This window comes from Pseudorca crassidens, chromosome 14 (genome assembly GCF_039906515.1).
Source record: "Pseudorca crassidens isolate mPseCra1 chromosome 14, mPseCra1.hap1, whole genome shotgun sequence".
In the NCBI taxonomy this organism is placed as follows: domain Eukaryota; kingdom Metazoa; phylum Chordata; class Mammalia; order Artiodactyla; family Delphinidae; genus Pseudorca; species Pseudorca crassidens.
Window position 1 is genome coordinate 41855666 of NC_090309.1, and position 20218 is coordinate 41875883.

Sequence of the window (20218 nt, forward strand, 5' to 3'; positions counted from 1 at the left end):
ACATTATATATTTTTTCCTGACCCTGTATATATGTTTTTCATCCAAGTTAGTATATCCTCTTAGACTTTGAAAACTGTGATGTCGAGTCAACTATCCATTCTAGCACCCGAGAAAAGTGGGAATATCCTTCTTTGAATACTTACTTTGCCAAAAGAGCATGCAAAAATGTTATTCACTTGTAAGGGTCAGAGCCTGGGCTGGGAAATTGCCTTCCATACTGAGATCAAATCAGAAGAACCAAAGCAAAGAAAAAAAGAGATACAATTTCAGCAAGGGAAATTTTTTTCTGTAAGCACTTATTATTTTTACTCTTTTCAAAAAATAATATCACAAAAATAAATATCTTCACAAAAATAAATATCCCATGTTCACTTTCCACGTAACCTCAACAACACTAGCAATATAATGTCTTACAGTTAAAATGTTTAAACGAGAGAAAAGGAAAGAGAGTAGAAACAGGAGGAGAGAATGTAAATAATTTTTCTGGCATCAAGGGAAGAGGGGAGCCTGACCTTGAAATTTTCAGTAAGTACTTGTCTGGCAGATCACAAAATTCAACCAATTCAATATCTTCCTTTCTTAGGTACAAGTGCTATGGGATAAACATTTTGGCTTTAGATAATTGTTATTATCCTCTCCCACTCCCCTGCCCTGCTAGTCACAGCAGGATACATTCTTTGTAAACCTATTATTTTCCACCATTAGTGTATCTATGGTTTTTAAATGGATCTCCTAAGCACGAAGTAAGTGATATTAAGGAATTAATGCCAATTTTTACTTACCGTTGACAGCATTTCTTAAATAAGAATGCAAAAATATTGTCATGTCAAATATTAGATGGTGGAGCTAACCTCCACCCTCACCCCCAAAGTAAAACTACTTATCTTCCCCTTTAGAAGCAACCTTAACTTTAACTGAACAACATTTTTATATACCTATTTGCATATAAACAGATTGAAATGCATATTGGCTTCCTATTGCTGTTATAACAAACTGCCACAAATTTAGTGGCTTAAGCAAGATAACTTCATTATCTGACAGTTCTGTAGAAGTCTCATGAGGCTAAAATCAAGGTGTCAGCCTCTTCCTGACAGTTACAGAGAAGAATCTGTTTCCTTGCCTTTTTCTGTTTCCAGATGCTGCTTACTTTCCTCGGTTTGTGGCCCCCTTTCTCCATCTTTAAAGCCAGCAATGACTAGTTGAGACCTCAAATTCTATCATTTTTGACCTTCTGCCTTCCTCTTTCCTTTTTAAAGACCTTATTGATTACCTTGGGCTTGACCAGATAGTCCAGGATAATGTCTCTAATTTAAAGTCGATTGATTAGCAACAACCTTAATTCTATCTGCAACCTGATTCTACTTTGCCATGTATAGTAATATATTTACAGGTTCTGGGGATAAGGACATGGACTTCTTTGGGCATCTTGCTTGCAAAAAAATTTATACATATATATAAACAGATATGTATATCTTATATATATATGAGATAAATACTGAACTCTAAATAGATATTTTTTAACTTGGTGTTTTAATGGTTTTATTTTATGCTTTTTTCCTTTATTTTTTTGAATTATAGTTGATTTACAATGTTGTGTTAATTTCTACTTTACAGCAAAGTGATTCAGTTATACATATATATATATATATATACACATTCTTTTTCATATTCTTTTCTATTATGGTTTACCACAGGATATTGAATATACTTCCCTGTGCTATACAGTAGGACCTTGTTGTTTATCCATTCTATATATAATAGTTTGCATCTGCTAATCCCAAACTCCCAATCCATCCCTCCACCAGCCCCATTCCCCCTTGGCAACCACATGTCTGTTCTTAAATAGATATTTTTAAGTTGTGTTACTTTTTAAAAAATATGCTTCTAAATTTTAAAATAAAATGTTATAAAAATACTAGATGTTTGAAGTTATGTTTTTAGAACAAGCTTCAAGTTTAGAAAGGTTTGACTTTCTTTTAGAAATATGCAAAAAAAAAAACCCAAACCCTTTCTGCTTCTCCTTTTGTCTATCTCTTGGTGTTTTCTGCTTTTGGTATAATTTTTGCATCATCAAGGTATATAACACTTAAACTCAGTCCCCAAAACTGAATTTCACAATTGGTTATCTGAGGTTTATATTCAAATATAGTCAACAGTCACTATCAATCATTTCTCCATTCCTGAGTTATTTATTTTAATTCTTCTCTCTGTTGCCTGGTATTCACCTTCATATAGTTCTTCATTTCAAGATAGGTTCACAGACATTGTACTTCCCTAGACCTTCTATGCTTAAGAATATCTGGTTTTGGTTTTGATACCTGGGTGATAAACATCTTGAGTCACACTTCCTTAACAGTAGGACTTTGCAGTAATTTTTCTATGGTCTTCTGGAACTAAATGTTGCTTGGAGAAGTCAGAGGCCAGCATGATTTTTTTATATGATAGTATACTTTTTTTTTTGCCTCAATGAATAAACATTTTTTTAATTACTTGAAATTTAATATTTTAACCAGGCTAAATTTTATCAGTTTTTTTTTCTGGAACATAATATCTTTAAATGTACTTAATCAGTTTTTCCCTTAATTTCAGAGAAAATTTCTACTATTACATGGTGGAATTGTATGTTCCTTTTATAGATTTTCAATGCTAGGATGCACATTATAAATTGCATTAAATCATCTTAATCTTCATTCCTTTGTAATACCTTATTTCTAATTACTTTTCTTTCTTTGTCTTTTCCCTCTGCACTTATTGTGAATGTCTTAAGACTTCTCTATGTCAGTACTTGTAGAACGACTGTGTTTACAGGTCTGCAGGATGGGTTTCTGGAAATAGGGAGGCTAAATTGTGGCCACCTACCTAAGGGAGTCATGGCATAGTACCTATGAAGCTGTGTTCCCATATCAACATTGACAATCTAAGCTATGTTTAGTTCTTTATAGCTTATAGAGCAATTTCATGTATATCATCTAACATTCACACAGTTCTGACACAGACAGGCAAATATTATTCCCACTTTTCAGGTGTGTGTAAGCAGTCAACTAAATCACTTGACTATAATGAGAATATTAGATAATGTTAATATAAAACCCATTGCTGTTTAGCTGACTCAGTCTTTTTCTTCCTTGCCTATCTCCACTATAAAGGAAAATACTCATTTTCCCAGCTATCCTTGCAGCTAGAGGTGGCCATGTGACATATTTCTGACTGATGAGATGGAAGAAATTCTCCTGCAGGGGTGGATTGGGGGAAAGCTTTTGCTTTTCTGATAAAGCAGTGGGCAGTGCTGATATCTGTCTCCCCCATTCCATCTTGGCTTGATGTGAACACAGTGCCAAGATTCGGGGCAGTCATCGTGGACCCATGAGGAAAAGGCCAGGAGCAATTCAGTTGACATCAGCTTCAACAAGGTTGAGCCATGGAACCAATGTCATCAGCCCCCTGCCTATTTCTAAACCCCTTATTACAGGAGAAAAATAGGCCTCTCTTTGTCTAACCCATATTAGTAATATTTTATACTACTTGTGGCCAAAGCATTCCTAATACTATCAACTGATAGTGTTGTAGATGCAAGGAGATGATTTAAGCTCAGTATCATGTATAAATGTATCTTAAATTTGAATAATAAAGAAATAGTTTATAAGTTATAATCATTTTTTTTTCCTGTTATTAACAAGATTAAGTTACCTCCCATAAGGAACAGAGACCTCACCTGGGAAGAAAAATTTTAGCATTTTAACTCATTGGGCAAGCATTCAAAATAAATTTTTCCAAGAAGCAAAGCTAATTTATGCCAGTTGAACAGAAAATAATATTAGTTTAATTCATTGTGCTTCCAAGTAAACCAGAAGAATATGAATGACTAAAAATTCTCTGTGTATGAATCTAAATATGTTTACTGGTTTGCAAGACTGTGCTAGACACTGAATGATTATTTTCATTTACATAGTATAAGCAATTCACTTTCTCATACATCTTAAAAGTCTACCTACACAAGAGATAAGAATTATGTTTTTTTATATTAAAATTGATATAATTTCATGAATCATTTTCATTGACTGATGATTTATAAACTATTCCCCTTCTGGAAAACCATTATTTTTTGAAGCCTCTACTAGTTTCCAAAAAAAAAAAATCCCAACTTAATAAGTATCCTACCATGTTGTGACAATTTACAAGTTATGGGTGATCTGGGCAAATCTCTTAATTGGTTTTGAATTGTGCAGTTTGTCTCAGGATTATACAAACATTAAATAATTCAGAGTCTAAATGAAACCTTATAATGGAGCACACCAAAGTTGTTTAGGCAAGTTTTTTTTTTTTTTTTTTTGATAATCAGATAATTACACATAACTAGTCATCATTACTTTAAACAAATTACGTTCTGTTGAAGCATGAAAGAGGTTTCTTGGCACTAGTTTAACTAATCTTATTGACAATAGGTGCCTGTTGGCAAAACCTGTTTATTGGTGTTATGGTTTGGTTATACAGCATGTGTAGTTACTGCTCTATAGTGAGTTCCTCTTAATTATATCATTTTTCAAATAAATATTTGTATCTTTTATTTTGAAAAATCACAGGTTCGGTCAGCTTGGCAAATGTGTATATATTTTCAATACAGAATGCTTTGTCTTTTATTCATTGTAGATTATCTGTAATAATACACTGCTTCATGAGACAGCACTAGTGAAGAAAAACAGGCAAGCAGTTATTTGCTGTGCATTTAAGTACTTAAACGGTCACTCTGCTTTCAGACATTCTTGCCTGACTAATTCACTGGAGTCAAATGGTTTAGAGTGCTGTGTCATGCCAATCAAGAGCATTAGCATCGTTTGCGCATTGGAAAAGCTTGTGTTCTGAGGAGGGAACCTTTGGCTCTGTCTACAATGATTAAGTAAAATTGAAAACTAAGGCATTTACTCAACTAATTCTGGAGAAAAGAAAAAAAATGTGGGGTTAATTATTCCAGTAGTTGTAAATGGTAACAGAGTTCAGTAGATAAGTACCACACACACTATCTTCCCATTTTCTACAACTGGAATGTTTTTCAGTTTCTGTAGAGTGAGGGGCACACTAGGAATACGATCACGGAACATCGCTTAGGGGATGGTCAGAGAAAAGGGGACAGCAAAATTTTCCATCTCTCATTGCTTTACAGGCTTAGCAGGTCTAGGTAGGATGATGATAAACCATTTCCACATAGTTGAATATACACCTAAAAGATCAGCAGCCTTTGGCCACTTAACTTTTTTTTTTTTTAACATCTTTATTGGAGTATAATTGCTTTACAGTGGTGTGTTAGTTTCTGCTGTATAACAAAGTGAATCAGCTATACAAATACATATATCCCCATATCCCCTCCCTCTTGCATCTCCCTCCCACCCTCCCTATCACACCCCTCTAGGTGGTCACAAAGCATCGAGCTGATCTCCCTGTGCTATGTGGCTGCTTCTCACTAGCTATCTACTTACATTTGGTAGTGTCTACATGTCCATGCCACTCTCTCACTTTGCCCCAGCTTACCCTTCCCCCTCCCCATGTCCTCAAGTCCATTCTCTATGTCTGCATCTTTATTCCTGTCCTGCCCCTAAGTTTTTCAGAACCATTTTTTTTCTTTTAGATTCCATATATATGTGTTAGCATACGGTATTTGTTTTTCTCTTTCTAACTTACTTCACTCTGTATGACAGACTCTAGGTCCATCCACCTCACTACAAATAACTCAATTTCGTTTCTTTTTATGGCTGAGTAATATTCCATTGTATATATGTGCCACATCTTCTTTATTCATTCATCTGTTGATGGACACATAGGTTGCTTCCATGTCCTGGCTATTGTATCTAAACAGACTTGCAGTGAACATTGTGGTGCATAACTCTGTTTGAATTATGGTTTTCTCAGGGAATATGCCCAGTAGTGGGATTGCTGGGTCGTATGGTAGTTCTATTTTTAGTTTTTTAAGGAACCTCCATACTGTTCTGCATAGTGGCTGTATCAATTTACATTCCCACCAACAGTGCAAGAGGGTTCCCTTTTCTCCACACCCACTCCAGCATTTATTGTTTCTAGATTTTTTGATGATGGCCACTCTGACTGGTGTGAGATGATACTTCATTGTAGTTTTGATTTGCTGATTTGCATTTCTCTAATGATTAGTGATGTTGAGCATCCTTTCATGTGTTTGTTGGCAATCTGTATATCTTCTTTGGAGAAATGTCTATTTAGGTCTTCTGCCCATTTTTGGATTGGGTTGTTGTTTTTTTAAATATTAAGCTGCATGAGCTGCTTGTAAATTTTGGAGATTAATCCTTTGTCAGTTGCTTCATTTGCAAATATTTTCTCCCATTCCGAGGGTTGTCTTTTTTTTTTTTTTTTTGCGGTACGCGGGCCTCTCAATGTTTTGGCCTCTCCCATTGCGGAGCATAGGCTCCAGACGCGCAGGCTCAGCAGCCATGGCTCACGGGATCTTCCCAGACCGGGGCACAAACCCGTGTCCCCTGCATCGGCAGGCGGACTCTCAACCACTGCACCACCAGGGAAACCCTGAGGGTTGTCTTTTCGTCTTGTTTGTTTTCCTTTGCTGTGCAAAAGCTTTTAAGTTTCATTAGGTCCCATTTGTTTATTTTTGTTTTTATTTCCATTTCTCTAGGAGGTGTGTCAAAAAGGATCTTTCTGTGATTTACGTCATAGAGTGTTCTGCCTATGTTTTCCTCTAACAGTTTGATACTGTCTGGCCTTACATTTAGGTCTTTAAACCACTTTGAGTTTATCTTTGTGTATGGTGTTAGGGAGTGTTCTAATTTCATTCTTTTAAATGTAGCTGTCCAGTTTTTGCAGTACGACTTATTGAAGAGGCTGTCTTTTCTCCATTGTATATTCTTGCCTCCTTTATCAAAAATAAGGTGACCGTATGTGCGTGGGTTTATCTCTGGGCTTTCTTCCCTGTTCCATTGATCTATATTTCTGTTTTTGTGCCAGTACCATACTGTCTTGATTACTATAGCTTTGTAGTATAGTCTGAAGTCAGGGAGCCTGATTCCTCCAGTGCCATTTTTCTTTCTCAAGATTGCTTTGGCTTTTGTGTTTCCATACAAATTGTGAAATTTTTTGTTCTAGTTCTGTGAAAAATGCCTTTGGTAGTTTGATAGGGATTGCATTGAATCTTTAGATTGCTTTGGGTAGTAGAGTCATTTTCACAATGTTGATTCTTCCAATCCAAGAACATGGTATATCTCTCCATATGTTTGTATTATTTTTAATTTCTTTCATCAGTGTCTTATGGTTTTCTGCATACAGGTGTTTTGTCTCTTTAGGTAGGTTTATTCCTAGGCATTTTATTCTTTTTGTTGCAATGGTAAATGGGAGTGATTCCTTAATTTCTCTTTCAGATTTTTCATTATTAGTGTATAGGAATGCAATAGATTTCTCTGCATCAATTTTGTATCCTGCTACTTCACCAAATTCATTGATTAGCTCTAGTAGTTTTCTGGTAGCACATTTAGGATTCTCTATGTATAGTATCATGTCATCTGCAAACAGCGACAGCATTACTTCTTCTTTTCCAATTTGGATTCCTTTTATTTCTCTTTCTTCTCTGATTGCTGTGGCTAAAACTTCCAATACTCTGTTGAATAACAGTGGTGAGAGTGGACAACCTTGTCTTGTTCCTGATCTTAGAGGAAATGGTTTCAGTTTTTCACCACTGAGAATGATGTTGGCTGTGGGTTTTTCACATATGGCCTTTATTATGTTGAGGTAAGTTCCCTCTATGCCTACTTTCTGGAGGGTTTTTATCATAAATGGGTGTTGAATTTTGTCGAAAGCTTTTTCTGCATCTATTGAGAGGATCATATGGTTTACTTTTGAAGAATGACACTCAGGGTTTATAAGCTAATTATTGTGATTGGCATGCTAAGTTATTAGACACTTTTTGTTTTGAGTGTTAGGAAGTCTGTACCCTTCAGCTTAAAATATTCTGATACTTATATACTTTCAAAAGTTTAAAAAAATTATGCTACAAGGAAAAATGGGTCAAATTTTTCTTTTATATTATCTTCTAAATTTTATAAAGCACTTTTATAGGATAAGTGCTTTTACACCCAGAATCAGTTACCAAAGTCTTTCCTTTCCCTGCTAATTTCAATGCTAACTCTGTTATAAATGAAGTTTGCTTACAGAGGTGGGCCTTATTTATGTGGGCTTCCTGTAAAGGTGAATTTTCTCTTCTGTTCCATTAATCTATTTGTCTAACCCTGTGGCAATGTCACCTAGTTTAGTTTCTATAGCTTTATTAATTATTAAATTTTTTATATCTGAAAAGGAAAGTCTCCTCATTTTGAGTTTGTTTTTTTTTAATTCAGGAGCACCTGTTATTTTAGAATTAGCTTACAGGTTAAAAATTTATAGGAATTTTAAATAGCAAAAATTGACTCTTGTTATTAACAGGTATCTATTATTTTGTTATAAATCACCCTAAACTTAATGACATAAAAGAGTAATCATTTTGGTTTTCATGTATCACAGTTCTGGGGTTCAGCTGGGATCAGCTGGACAGTTCTTTCTTGGGATCTTTCATGTGGTTTCAGTCTGATGATGATGGAGGCTGGACACATCTTAAGGCCAGTCATTCACATGTCTGGAGGTTGAAGCTGGATGTCAGCTGGGACCTCAGCTGGGATGTTGGCTGGAACTACTCCACACCTCTTCTCCCTGTTGCTTCTCTACTTCCCCATGACACAGGGACTAGATTTCTAGAACAAGCTAGTGTCACAAGGGGTCCAGGCAGAAGTCACATCAATATTTACAACTTAGCCTCAGTATCACATACCATCATTTCTGCCACAGCTTAACCAATTAAGGGAGATGAACATAGACCCCTGTCCTCACCTCTCTGTGGCAGAAATGTCAATAAGGCATTGTAAGGAGAATAGATGAGAAAGGAAATCTTACTGTGGCCATATTGGAAAAAAATGACCTGCCACAATTCTATAGATCAATTTAGGAAAAACTAACATCTTCAACACTATTGAATTTTCCTATCCATTAACATGGTAAAACTCTCTTTATTTAGATTTTCTTATTGTATTTAAATAAACTTTTATTTTTCCACAAATATCATATACATATTTTGTTAGAATTTTCACTAGGCACCTTATTTACCTTTTATGTCATTGTAAAGGTTATCTTTTTTAGAATATATTTTCTAGCATTAGTTATTGGTAGGTAGTAGTATTGCTCATTTTTATATGCTAATTTTGTATTTAACAAAACTGCTATACTATCTAATTAGTTATAAAAAATTACATCTATATTCTATTGAATTTTCTACATAGACAATCTTGTCATCTCTGACTAATGATGATAGGATTTTTTTTGATGATAGGATTTTTTTCCAATTCATTTTAACACAAACTTATACAGTACTTACCACATTCCAAGCACTGTTTTAAGCACTTTTAAATAATAACTAATTTAACTTTCCTCCATCAAGGTAGGTATTATTATCTCCATTGTATAGACTAAAAACTGAAGCATATAGAGGATAAAATACTTAGCTAATAAGTTTAGTTATTGAGCTTATTCATTACTTAGTTCACAAGCAATACAGAAATGATTTAAACCTAGGCAGTCTGATCCAAAGTCTATACTCTTAAACATTAAATCATATGGCCTCTAAATATATTTTCTTCCTTTTTCTTCCTTTACTGTACTAGCTGAAGTTTGTAATATAATGTCAAACAGAATTGGAGATAGCAGGCACCCTTTTGTTTTTTATGATATTAAAGCCAATGTTTTCATTATTTTATAGATAAGTACTATGTTTTGTAGATTACTGTTCATCAGATTAATGTAATTCCTTTCTAGTTTTACTTTGCTAAGTTCTTTTCCTTCCTTCTCTTTTCTTTCATCACTTTTTAAAAAATAACAACTATCTATGTATGCTTAACTTATTGAAGGATTTTGCTAAATCTATTAGGAGAATCATGCTATTTTTGCCCATTCATCTCTTAGTTTGGTAAATTACATTATGTGATATTTCTAATGTTTAATCAATCTTCCCTCTGGAAAGAATTTCATATTATTACACATTGCTAGATGTCAGTGTTCTAATATTTTGTTTAGGAATTTTGAATTTTAGTTTAAAATGAAATTGACAATTTTTTGTCTCATACCTCATATCACGTTTAAGGTTGACTGAAAAAGAACTGAAATGTATTGATATTTTTCAAGTTGTCTTTTTATAGATTCCATTTGAATTTCCTACTGATAATAGAGGTAGTTGGTATGATAGCAATTTTTAATAAACATTTATGTTTTGATACTTCCTTTATGGCAAAATGTGTTGAATTTTTACAAGTATTCTGTGTACTTGAAAATAATAGATATCATTTCGCAAAACTTACTGAAATAGTAGATTCAGACAATGGTTATCATGGATAAAACCATTAGGAGAAAGGTTGATGGAGAATGAAGCCTGGAGGAATCAGGCAATCACCAAATGAATCGGCTGATTTTTGCATTACTAAAGGAAGGACAAACAGAATTGGTGCTATCTCATTGTAATGCAAGAATGTTAAGTAATTCCACCCTTCCCAGTCCCAAATTGAGACAAAATCTATTCAAGCCTTTAGAGTTAAATTCCATTTACAGAGACTAAAGAAGAATGAGGAACAAGTTAATTAACACCACAGTGAAGCAATCAGATAAATCCAGAATGTGAGATCTTTTTAGAAATGACCCAGTTTCTTTAATCAGTCAATGGCCTAAAGAAAAACAGAGGCAGGGGGTTGGGGTGGTGGTGGAGGCGGGGGTACTTCCCTGGTGGTGCAGTGGTTAAGAATCTGCCTGCCAATGCAGGGAACATGGGTATGAGCCCTGGTCCGGGAAGATCCCACATGCCGCAGAGGCACTGAGTCCATGCGTCACAACTACTGAGCCTGCGCTCTAGAGCCCGCAATACTGAGCCCATGTGCCACAACTACTGAAGCCCGTGCTCTGCAACAAGAGAAGCCACTGCAATGAGAAGCACACACACTGCAACAAAGAGTAGCCCCCACTCACCACACCTAGAGAGAAAGCCCATGCACAGCAACGAAGACCCAGCACAGCCAAAAATTTGAAAAATAAATAATTACTTAAAAAAAAAAAAAGAAAAACAAGGGGTAATAAAGGAGAACAGCTTCTTTGACCTTATTTCCAATAAACCAAGTGTAAGACACATTCTTAGACAATCAGGATAATTTTAATATAGTGTGGACTGGATTTTGGATGATATCAATAAATTATTGATAATTTTATCGGAAATATTTATGTTATGGTTATGTATAAACAAGTTCATGTTTTTTAGAAATTCTTGCAGAATTATGAAGAGATGGTATAATAACACAGTCAAAATTTGCTTTAAGTTTTGAAGGAAAAAAAGAAAAGAATATGAAACATGTTCTATATATGTTCATTAGATCAAGCTTGTATAAATTTTTTCAAATAAATATCCTGATTTATTTTTCTCAATTAATTATAGGTATAGTTAAATATTCACTTATACTTGTATTTGTCTTAATTTTTGTTTTATATATTTTTGAGGATAAAATCTTGCTTTATATATTTTAGGTGCATAATATTTTTAAATTTTTTATTTTCCATTGTACTGAGTCATTCATCATTACTTAGTTATCTCCTTTAATCTAAGTAATCCTTTTTAGCTCAGTGTCTACACTGTCTGATATTAATCAACTGCACTAGATTTTTTTTCTTTTCCTTTTTTTGGGGGGGAGTATAGTATTAGTGGTATACCTTTTGCATTCTCATACATTCAACCTATTTGCATTTTAATGTACTATATATGTCTATTTGTCTTTCATTGTGTCATTTACTCCATTTAGATTTATTATAATTATTGATGGATTCAGGCTTATTTCTACCTTATTTTGAAGTACAGATTGGTCACACCTTTTCTATATGTTTCTGCTGTCTTTATTATCTTCTTTTGAATGAACAGAATATGGTCTCTGATTATATATTTTTTCTTTTTACTTAACACTCTATTTCTTTTAATGATTACTTTAGGAATCTTAACATGCATACTAATTTATCAAATTCTAAAGCTAATCATTTTCTTTACTCTCCTTCTGAACAAATGTTAGAAGACTATAACTTTGATAACTCCTTCCCTTTTCACGCATTATTGCTTTATGGATTTTTATGTAATCTTATTTTTTTCTTTTAGAAACACAAAAGTTTAAGTATTGTTTTATATAGTCAATGTTTGTTTAGACTTCCCAACTTATTAGTTACTTTTTTTGATCCTTATTCTTCCTTGCATCTCAGACCTTTCACATTGAACTGCTCTTATTTTACCCTTACTCTTGAAAAATACTTGTTGAATTCTAGGTTCACAGTTATTTTCTTTTAAGGCACTGAAGGTATTCTATTGTCTCTGGCTTCCACTGCTACTGATAAGAAGTCAACTATTAATTTAATCATATTTATTTAGACAATTTATTTTTCTGTCTGATTTTGAGATCATCTCTTTGTCTTTGGTGATATCCAGCTTTAGCATTATATATTTAAATGTGGACTTTTAAATTTATCCTACTTGGGATAACTCAATCATGTGTTCTCCCTTTTTGTTTTTGCTGTACTACATTCCAGATAATTTCTTCAGATATAGTTTCCAGATTATTAACTCTCTTTTTATCTGTGTCTAATTTGATTTTAAAAGTACTGAGTTTTAAATTTCAATTATTATATTTTTCTTTCATTGATCTCTTTGGTTAATTTTATACTTGCTTGGTCATTGTTCTAAATAAACTCCCCTCTCCTACTCATTTTTATCCTCTATATTAATTTATTAAATATACTAAACCTAGTCTTTTTTGATATTTCCAATATAGGAAGATTTCGGGTAACATTCATTCTGCTCATGTTTCCTGTTGCTTTTTGTGTTTTGTAATTTTTTAAATTGAGTTCATATTCTTTGAAACTTTACTCACACCAATTTGTTGTGGCTTGGATGGAAATAGGCTCCTTTAGATAGAATCTGCATTTACTCTGGCTAGGTGCCTGGGGACACTAGTAATTCAGCATCACTTTAATTGATGCATGGCCTGAATTTTATTTGAACATATCCAGGCACTGTGGATTCCGTCTGCAAACCCAGCCAGTAAAGATTGGCTTGTGGTATGAATTCCCAAAGAAGAAGTCTTTCCTTTAGTCAAGGTTCAAGATGAGCAGTTTATCTTGCTGATCCCTTGGGAAAAGGTAATATTTCTACTTACTGAGAGTGTGGCTCTTTAGGGTCCCAGCTTTATGGAGAGGGTCACCTTTAGATGCCATATTCTTCACTTGTGAGCACTGCAACCTTTGAGAATGTCAAAAGGAAACAAGTTTAACTGGGTTTGATCATTGCCCTGAGGACAAAAATTATACTAACTGTTTTACTTGCCCCTTGGGTTCTTACTTTCACTTCGTTTTTGACCTCTGAGAACTAACTTTCTTCCCATGCTACTGATATACCTAAAATATGTATTTTTATATTCAAATCAATACTTTTAGTTGTTTATGTGGGAGGATTCATCCCTGTTAAACTACTGGAAGAAACAGTTTCAAGAACTCCCACACCACCTTTGTCTGAGTGAATTACTTAAATGACTGGGAGAACTATCTTAAAAGTAGCGAATCATGTGCCTGGGTTTGCGCTAACCACATTACTCACAACTGGCAAGATGCAATGCAGCTACAAGTGGCTCCAATGGTCACAGTAAGTAAGTGTAAATACCATAACATTCTCAGAAGGCTCACATGACACCACATTAACCTAAGAGAAGACACTGAAATTCATTAGGTAGTTCCTTAGAACTTAGAATCTTAATTTAGATGGCAATGGTGGTGACTACAATAATAAAGTCGTTTGGCTGAGTCAGTGAAGGAAACTGGAGATTTGGGTTTGGAGTTAAAAGTAGTGAATATGGTTCTGGATTGTCTGCCCACAGGTGTGTCTTCTAAACTCACCTCTGCCATTAATGGTTTCTGTGAAGCTAGGCAAGTCGCCTCTCTTCTCTGGGCTTTATTTTACTTATCTGTAATGTAAAGATGCTGAAGGCATGTGAGACAAAATCTGTGGTCTCTCAACCCTCAATTACCACTTTATATCTCCTCTAGGGTCACCATATTTCTTCTGGTAATATGCCCACTACTCCTAATGTTCGAAGGGTTTTTACTTAGTGATTCTGAAATGTTTCAAAAGATAATGAAATTAAGAATCAGCTGACTCAGATTTTACTGGAATAAAGGAAAAAAGAAACCCAGATTACCCTACACAAGAGTTATTTATGAATACTAGGTAGCCAAAAGAGATTTAAATGTAAGATATATCATAAATCATATTTTTTATGGTGAATTGTTTTCCTTTGCTCAAATTCCAGGTAATTTTCTTTTTTCTTTTTTTTTTTTTTTGCAGTACGTGGGCCTCTCACTGCTGTGGCCTCTCCTGTTGCAGAGCACAGGCTCCGGACGCGCAGGCTCAGCGGCCATGGCTCACGGGCCCAGCCGCTCCGCGGCATGTGGGATCTTCCTGGACCGGGGCACGAACCCGTGTCCCCTGCATCAGCAGGCAGACTCTCAACCACTGTGCCACCAGGGAAGCCCCCAGATAATTTTCTTATTGTTGTTGTTCTAGTATATTCTGTTAGCCCATTGGCTATGTTGTGAAGCTAATGAAGCTCAGGGTTTAGCGTCCCTGATTTGTATGTGACTCTTCCAAAGATCTTTTTCCTCTCATTTTAAATAACATTAATTAAACTAAATTACATTAAATAACATTCCTCTCAATTAAATAACATCAACTTTTGTACTTAATTTTTTATTTGTAATTTTATATATTTTTCAAAAGTGGGTCACCCAAATTGTATAAATTTCAGGGCCCACAAAACCTGAGTCTGTCCATTTTATCCCCTTGGTTGATAAAAGAATACATATTTCCTCCTCAATTTCTTTGACTTATCACTTCCCCTAACTTTCATTAAAGAAAGAAAGAAACAGACAAACAAAGGGATTTTGATTCAGGTGTATTTATAGAGGAACATGTTTCAATATGGCTCTGACCTGTTAAATCTAGAGAATAATTTTATCATTATGCAAAAACTCTTTTATGATTCATTTCCCTCCAAAGCTCAAACTTTCTCTCTTTTTGTAAGCCTATGTCCTTAGAAGAAATAACTGGTCCCTATAGTGGCTGTAACATTATAAGATGTGATAGTTCTATTGAAGAAAAATACATGTAATATTTTAATTCATTTTCCAATTTCGACTGAACATTCCTACCACCATCACTAGTATCTTATAATTTCAAAAGCATTTATGTACAGCTGAATTTGGAAAGGGATGATTTATTCAATTGCTTCATGTAGTTTGGAAACTATGATAACTTCAAACTATGTTAACTTCAAAATAGAATAGATTCTGTTTGTATTGTTTTTACATTAAAATTATACTCTCTCACACAAACATATATATATATATATATATATATATATATATATATATATATATATACACACATACACTATGTACTATGGCTGGCCATTTCTAGGAATTTGGGTATTTTTGTCAAAGAAAAGAAGCCTATTTTAAGATTTTATTTTACATATTTTATTTTTATTTTGAGGGGAATCCAAATATCTACACCATGAACTTAGATTCCTATAGCTGCCAGAACTGACAGAGAATTAGCAAGGCAGAGCCAAGTTCATGCAAGACTGTCTACGGCACTCTTATAGCTAAAGACAAACCAAAATATTGACTAGTTCTTCTCAAAACAGCATGTATAAGTTGTGGCTGAAATAAGCCTGATGTAAGAAAGAATACAGATGGCAGTATAATCATAGGCTGGGTCTACACAGTGCCAAACAACCCATTCAAAAGTGAAAAACTCAGTCGATCACTTGGTAGTTTTGTCTACATGCCACCAAGCAACAGGCTTGACTGACTTCTTCCCAAAATTAACTGAGCTTCTGACTAGACTGAAGCAGATGTTTTATCACTATGTATAGTCAGTATTAGTTATCAAATCTATAATTCAAGTAAGTTTCTTGATGAATGATGAATTTCTTTCCTACATCAAAACAACGTGAAAGTGGTAAACAAAGATCATCTGCAGTTTTTAATAATTTTACAGCCTAGATTATGCATGTGCTCTGCACAGTTTAGAGTTTGACTGACAAATAGGGTCTCTTCACTTACATGCCTGTCTTTAATATTTCATTAATTTACTTGGCATCACTGCAACTCAAATACCCATCGAATGGTAACTAAAATTCACTTTCTTCCTTTACTCAACAATTTCCCTGGTATATACAATGTATTTGCCATGAATATATCAAAGGACTACCTCCATTTATGATGACTGCTTTTGACATCTTTTTCTAGTTCTTAAAAAAAATGCCTCTTTCACTAAAAAGTAGATCACAAAATCCTTCAAGTATTTCATGATTTAAAAATAAAAACAATGAAAAAAAGCCATTTTCAAAATGAATTCTGTGTGAGCAGAGATCTCACGCCTTTGGTCTCTGTTGTGCCTCCCCGCATCTAGAACAGATTGGGCTTTGATATCTATTTATTAAATGAATGATTAGATGAATTGGAGCACACCATGGTGGTAGCCGTTGACAACCTGTGGCCTGGTAAGAAGGAAGTGGGGGAATAAGGGCTTTAACTCATTCCCCTCCTGTCCTACAAATGTACTGCCTGTGCAGCTGTTGCCGAAACCCCATTGCAAACAAGAAGTTGAGGGAGTCTGTCGAGAACAGAGCTGGGTGGAGAAGAATAGGCTGTGGATCTAGAGTGAGGCAAAAATGTAATATTCACTATCTGCACACTACTGTCCTAGTGTGGAATTACTGAGGATAAAGAGTTTGGCATACATTATAATTCTTACAATTTTCACACATAACACACATGAAAATGACATATGTGTGTATATACGGCTGTATGTATAGGTCAGCAGATAGATCGATGGATAGATGATAGATGAAAATGCTCAACACCTGAAGTCAAGATAATTGATTCCTTCCCACATCCCTTGAAGATGTTGTGTCAAATAAACTTTAAGTTTCTTTCCAACTATATTATTCATCGACATGGGCTCATGTGAATGCCCTGAGAGACCATTTACTTTTAAAAAATGAAAACTTTTATTTAATTAAAAACGTAAAACATGGGCTTCCCTGGTGGCGCAGTGGTTGAGAGTCCGCCTGCCGATGCAGGGGACACGGGTTCGTGCCCTGGTCCGGGAGGATCCTGCATGCCGCGGAGCGGCTGGGCCCGTGAGCCATGGCCGCTAAGCCTGCGCGTCCGGAGCCTGTGCTCCGCAACGGGAGAGGCCACAGCAGTGAGAGGCCCGCGTACCGCAAAAAAAAAAAAAAAAAAAAAAAAAGTAAAACATATTTTATTAGAGAAGCTGGAAAATACAGAAAAGGGTAAATGAGAAGTACACAAGTGCATAAACAATGCTTCCAGGAATTATTCTCTCCTCAGCCTCCACAAGGCACTTGTCAGGAAATAGGATGGTTTTCTGGGTCCATCTCTAATCACTTCCTTTTTTTCTGACTCTGTCCATCTTCTATCCACTATTTTTTATATACTGTCGGTTCTCTTCTTTTCAAGCACAAAGAACAGGCAGAAGAATGAATGGGGAAAAAGCAAAGGACTCCACTCTGGGAAAGCATCTCTGGAAATGTTTACTGCATCAGTATTAATATCTTCCACAGAAAAGAGGACTTGCCTGCCTTCTGAGACCACAGAAGCAACTGCCTTTATTCCACGTTACCTGTGACATGCCCTAGGGTACAATCTCTACGTGCTTAATGCACAGGTCCTTTGCAGTGTTAACAGTGGGCTGATGGGGAAATTGTACTTTTATCTTTATAAATTTCTATATTTCATTATGTTTTCAGCTAAGCAATGGATGGAGTCTGACTTAGCCCAAGGACCTCTTTCCTGTTTGTGGGGATTTTTTTTTTTACCTTCACTTTAATACCAGGAAGAGAAAAACTTTCTAAACTTACTCAAAGGATATGGAAAATATTTCGTCAAAGCTCTGAATTTCCTGAGCCTGACTTTTAAATAAAACCCACCCAAACAGAAGGAATTGAAAGATTTAGGGGAAAAAATCATAAAGCACTTATTTTCAGGTTGGCTAAGAAATTCTGTTTGTTTAAACAGAAGCAAACTTCCCATAGCCATTCCCTACCACCCAAACCCATAGCCCTTTCTTTCTGGAAGCATGCATGTTTGCCCTGACCATTAAGGAAGATAGATGCAAATACCTTTTCTATAAGAGGTAGGTCCTTCTTTTGTACCCTATGTTAATAATATACACAAGTCAGGGCTACCAATACAGAGAACACTCTTAGGACTTCCCTGAAATCGTTCACCTGAATATCATGTTAAAACAAAAATAATGTAGGTCTAGCAGAAGAAAACATTAGGTTCTATTACCATTATCTTATTTATCTGTTTATTCAAACTCACCTCATTGAAAAAATTTTTTAAGTATTTAAAGCAGTGATCCTGCAATATATCTTCTTTGCTCAATGTGATAAGAACCAAACAGAGCTGCTTTAAAATCAAATGGGGGCAATTCTTTCTTTTATTTTTCCCAGGACATTTAGGCCTCCAGAGTAAACTGTTAATAGATGTAGAATGTTTCTATTGATTAATTCAGTGTGCCAGCTATGATATGATTCACAGAAGGCAAAAGAAATGCCAATGCTTTCATGACACAAAGACACATTATCGAGAATACTGTCTTTGGCTCTCTCACAACTGGTAGGCAAGTTTTACAGAAAAAAAAAGAGAAGCCTTTACACCCGAAGTGGTGCTAATGCATAACTTAGGAGAGCTGTAATTGACATATTCATAACTCTTTTTCCTGTTAATGTTAGGTTAGATATTATTTAGTAATCCTTTACTATTTCAGAAACTGGGTGAAGATTTGTTTCAACTGAAGAATGAACTGAGGTACAAATGATTTTACGTTGGGACAAGAAAATCTCTTAGGTTGGATAAGGTATCACGAATATTTTGGCTACGTTGATACACATAAACAAATGGTAAACTGAAGTAATTAGCCTTAAAAGTCAGGAAAATAAAAAGCAAGAGGTTTTAACATCCATTACAGGAATCTTAATGGTTTGTTTGATTTTGCTGGTATACTTGTTTTGTATTTTATTGGACTCTGATTTGGAAAATGGCCTTGATTCACCATTTTACAAGCCTAGACAGATAATTAGTTAATAAGCTTACATTAAGCACCTACTCTGTGTCAGGTTTGGAATTATAAGGATCCTATTTAACCTCAAGATCTGCAAAGGTGCCAAACAACTAAATTTTAACAGGAAGATAGCAAGTATTTCTAAAAAGACTTGACAGTCATAGCACTTTCTGAAATGTTGAAAATGAAACTCTTATCTCATGGCACAATCAGCCTTGTTCCAAACCCAAAGTGCATTGAAAAGTGTGGGTTGAGTGGGTCAGGTTTTTATCCACCTGGAAACTTTGTGAACCATCTCAAAACAGTGAGCACGTTCCTTGATAACTGCTTTGTCCTTCTGTATCTACAAACCTCTGATGTGGACTCCGTGACAAAAGCCTTATCACAGTCTCCTTCCTGGGTAGCTAGAGTCTGGCAAAGGGGACCACAAGAGACTTTCTCATCTTCTGAGAGCTTGGGGACCATGTTGGCTTCTTCCAAATTCTTTTTTTTTTCTTCTCAGCATCAGAGAGGAGTGCGTATCCTAGGAATAAACCCAGCAGATACAGTAGTAGAGCATGCATGACTGGGTGAGGAGAGATGCATACTTGGTCCAGGATATTATTCAACTGGCTTTTCTCCGTGTAAGAGAAATTCTGTGTGACAAGCAGTAAAGGAATACCAATCTCTGGTCGCTAACAATAAAAATAGTATCACATAGACAGAAGTAGCCTTTAAACCTCACGGTTTCTCTATATTTTCCTCAATTGTCACTTCTTTGGACACCATCTGTATCAAAGTATAATAAGAAAGCAATTCCAGGAGACTATCAGTTTAAAAGGAAAAAAAAGTAAAAGAAAAGAAAAAAAAACACAGGCCTGGAGAGGGGGCACCGCTCGGCATCAGGTCACTGAGTGTATTCATTATTTGTTCCCATTACCATGTTATGTCTTAATTACTCTGGTTTG

General features: G+C 35.1%; 2 long non-coding RNA genes across 4 annotated transcripts in view; one reads left to right on the forward strand and one right to left on the reverse strand.

Annotated features, from left to right (window-relative positions):
• The window catches only part of LOC137205656 (uncharacterized), a 734230-nt gene extending 719716 nt beyond the window's left edge, over nucleotides 1-14514 (forward strand). Inside the window, exon 4 of the long non-coding RNA XR_010934238.1 lies at nucleotides 14460-14514. This is a non-coding gene — a long non-coding RNA (uncharacterized lncRNA). The remainder of the gene's footprint in view (nucleotides 1-14459) is intronic.
• Nucleotides 1-20218, reverse strand: part of LOC137205657 (uncharacterized) — a 587325-nt gene that overhangs the window by 45100 nt on the left and 522007 nt on the right. The window contains exons 5-6 of one of the 3 annotated variants that reach the window (XR_010934240.1): nucleotides 19623-19794; nucleotides 13279-13361 (exon numbers count right to left, since the gene is read on the reverse strand). The exons of 1 other annotated variant lie outside the window; for it this stretch is intronic. This is a non-coding gene — a long non-coding RNA (uncharacterized lncRNA). The remainder of the gene's footprint in view (nucleotides 1-13278; nucleotides 13362-19622; nucleotides 19795-20218) is intronic. One more of the 3 variants, XR_010934241.1, reaches the window with a different exon arrangement.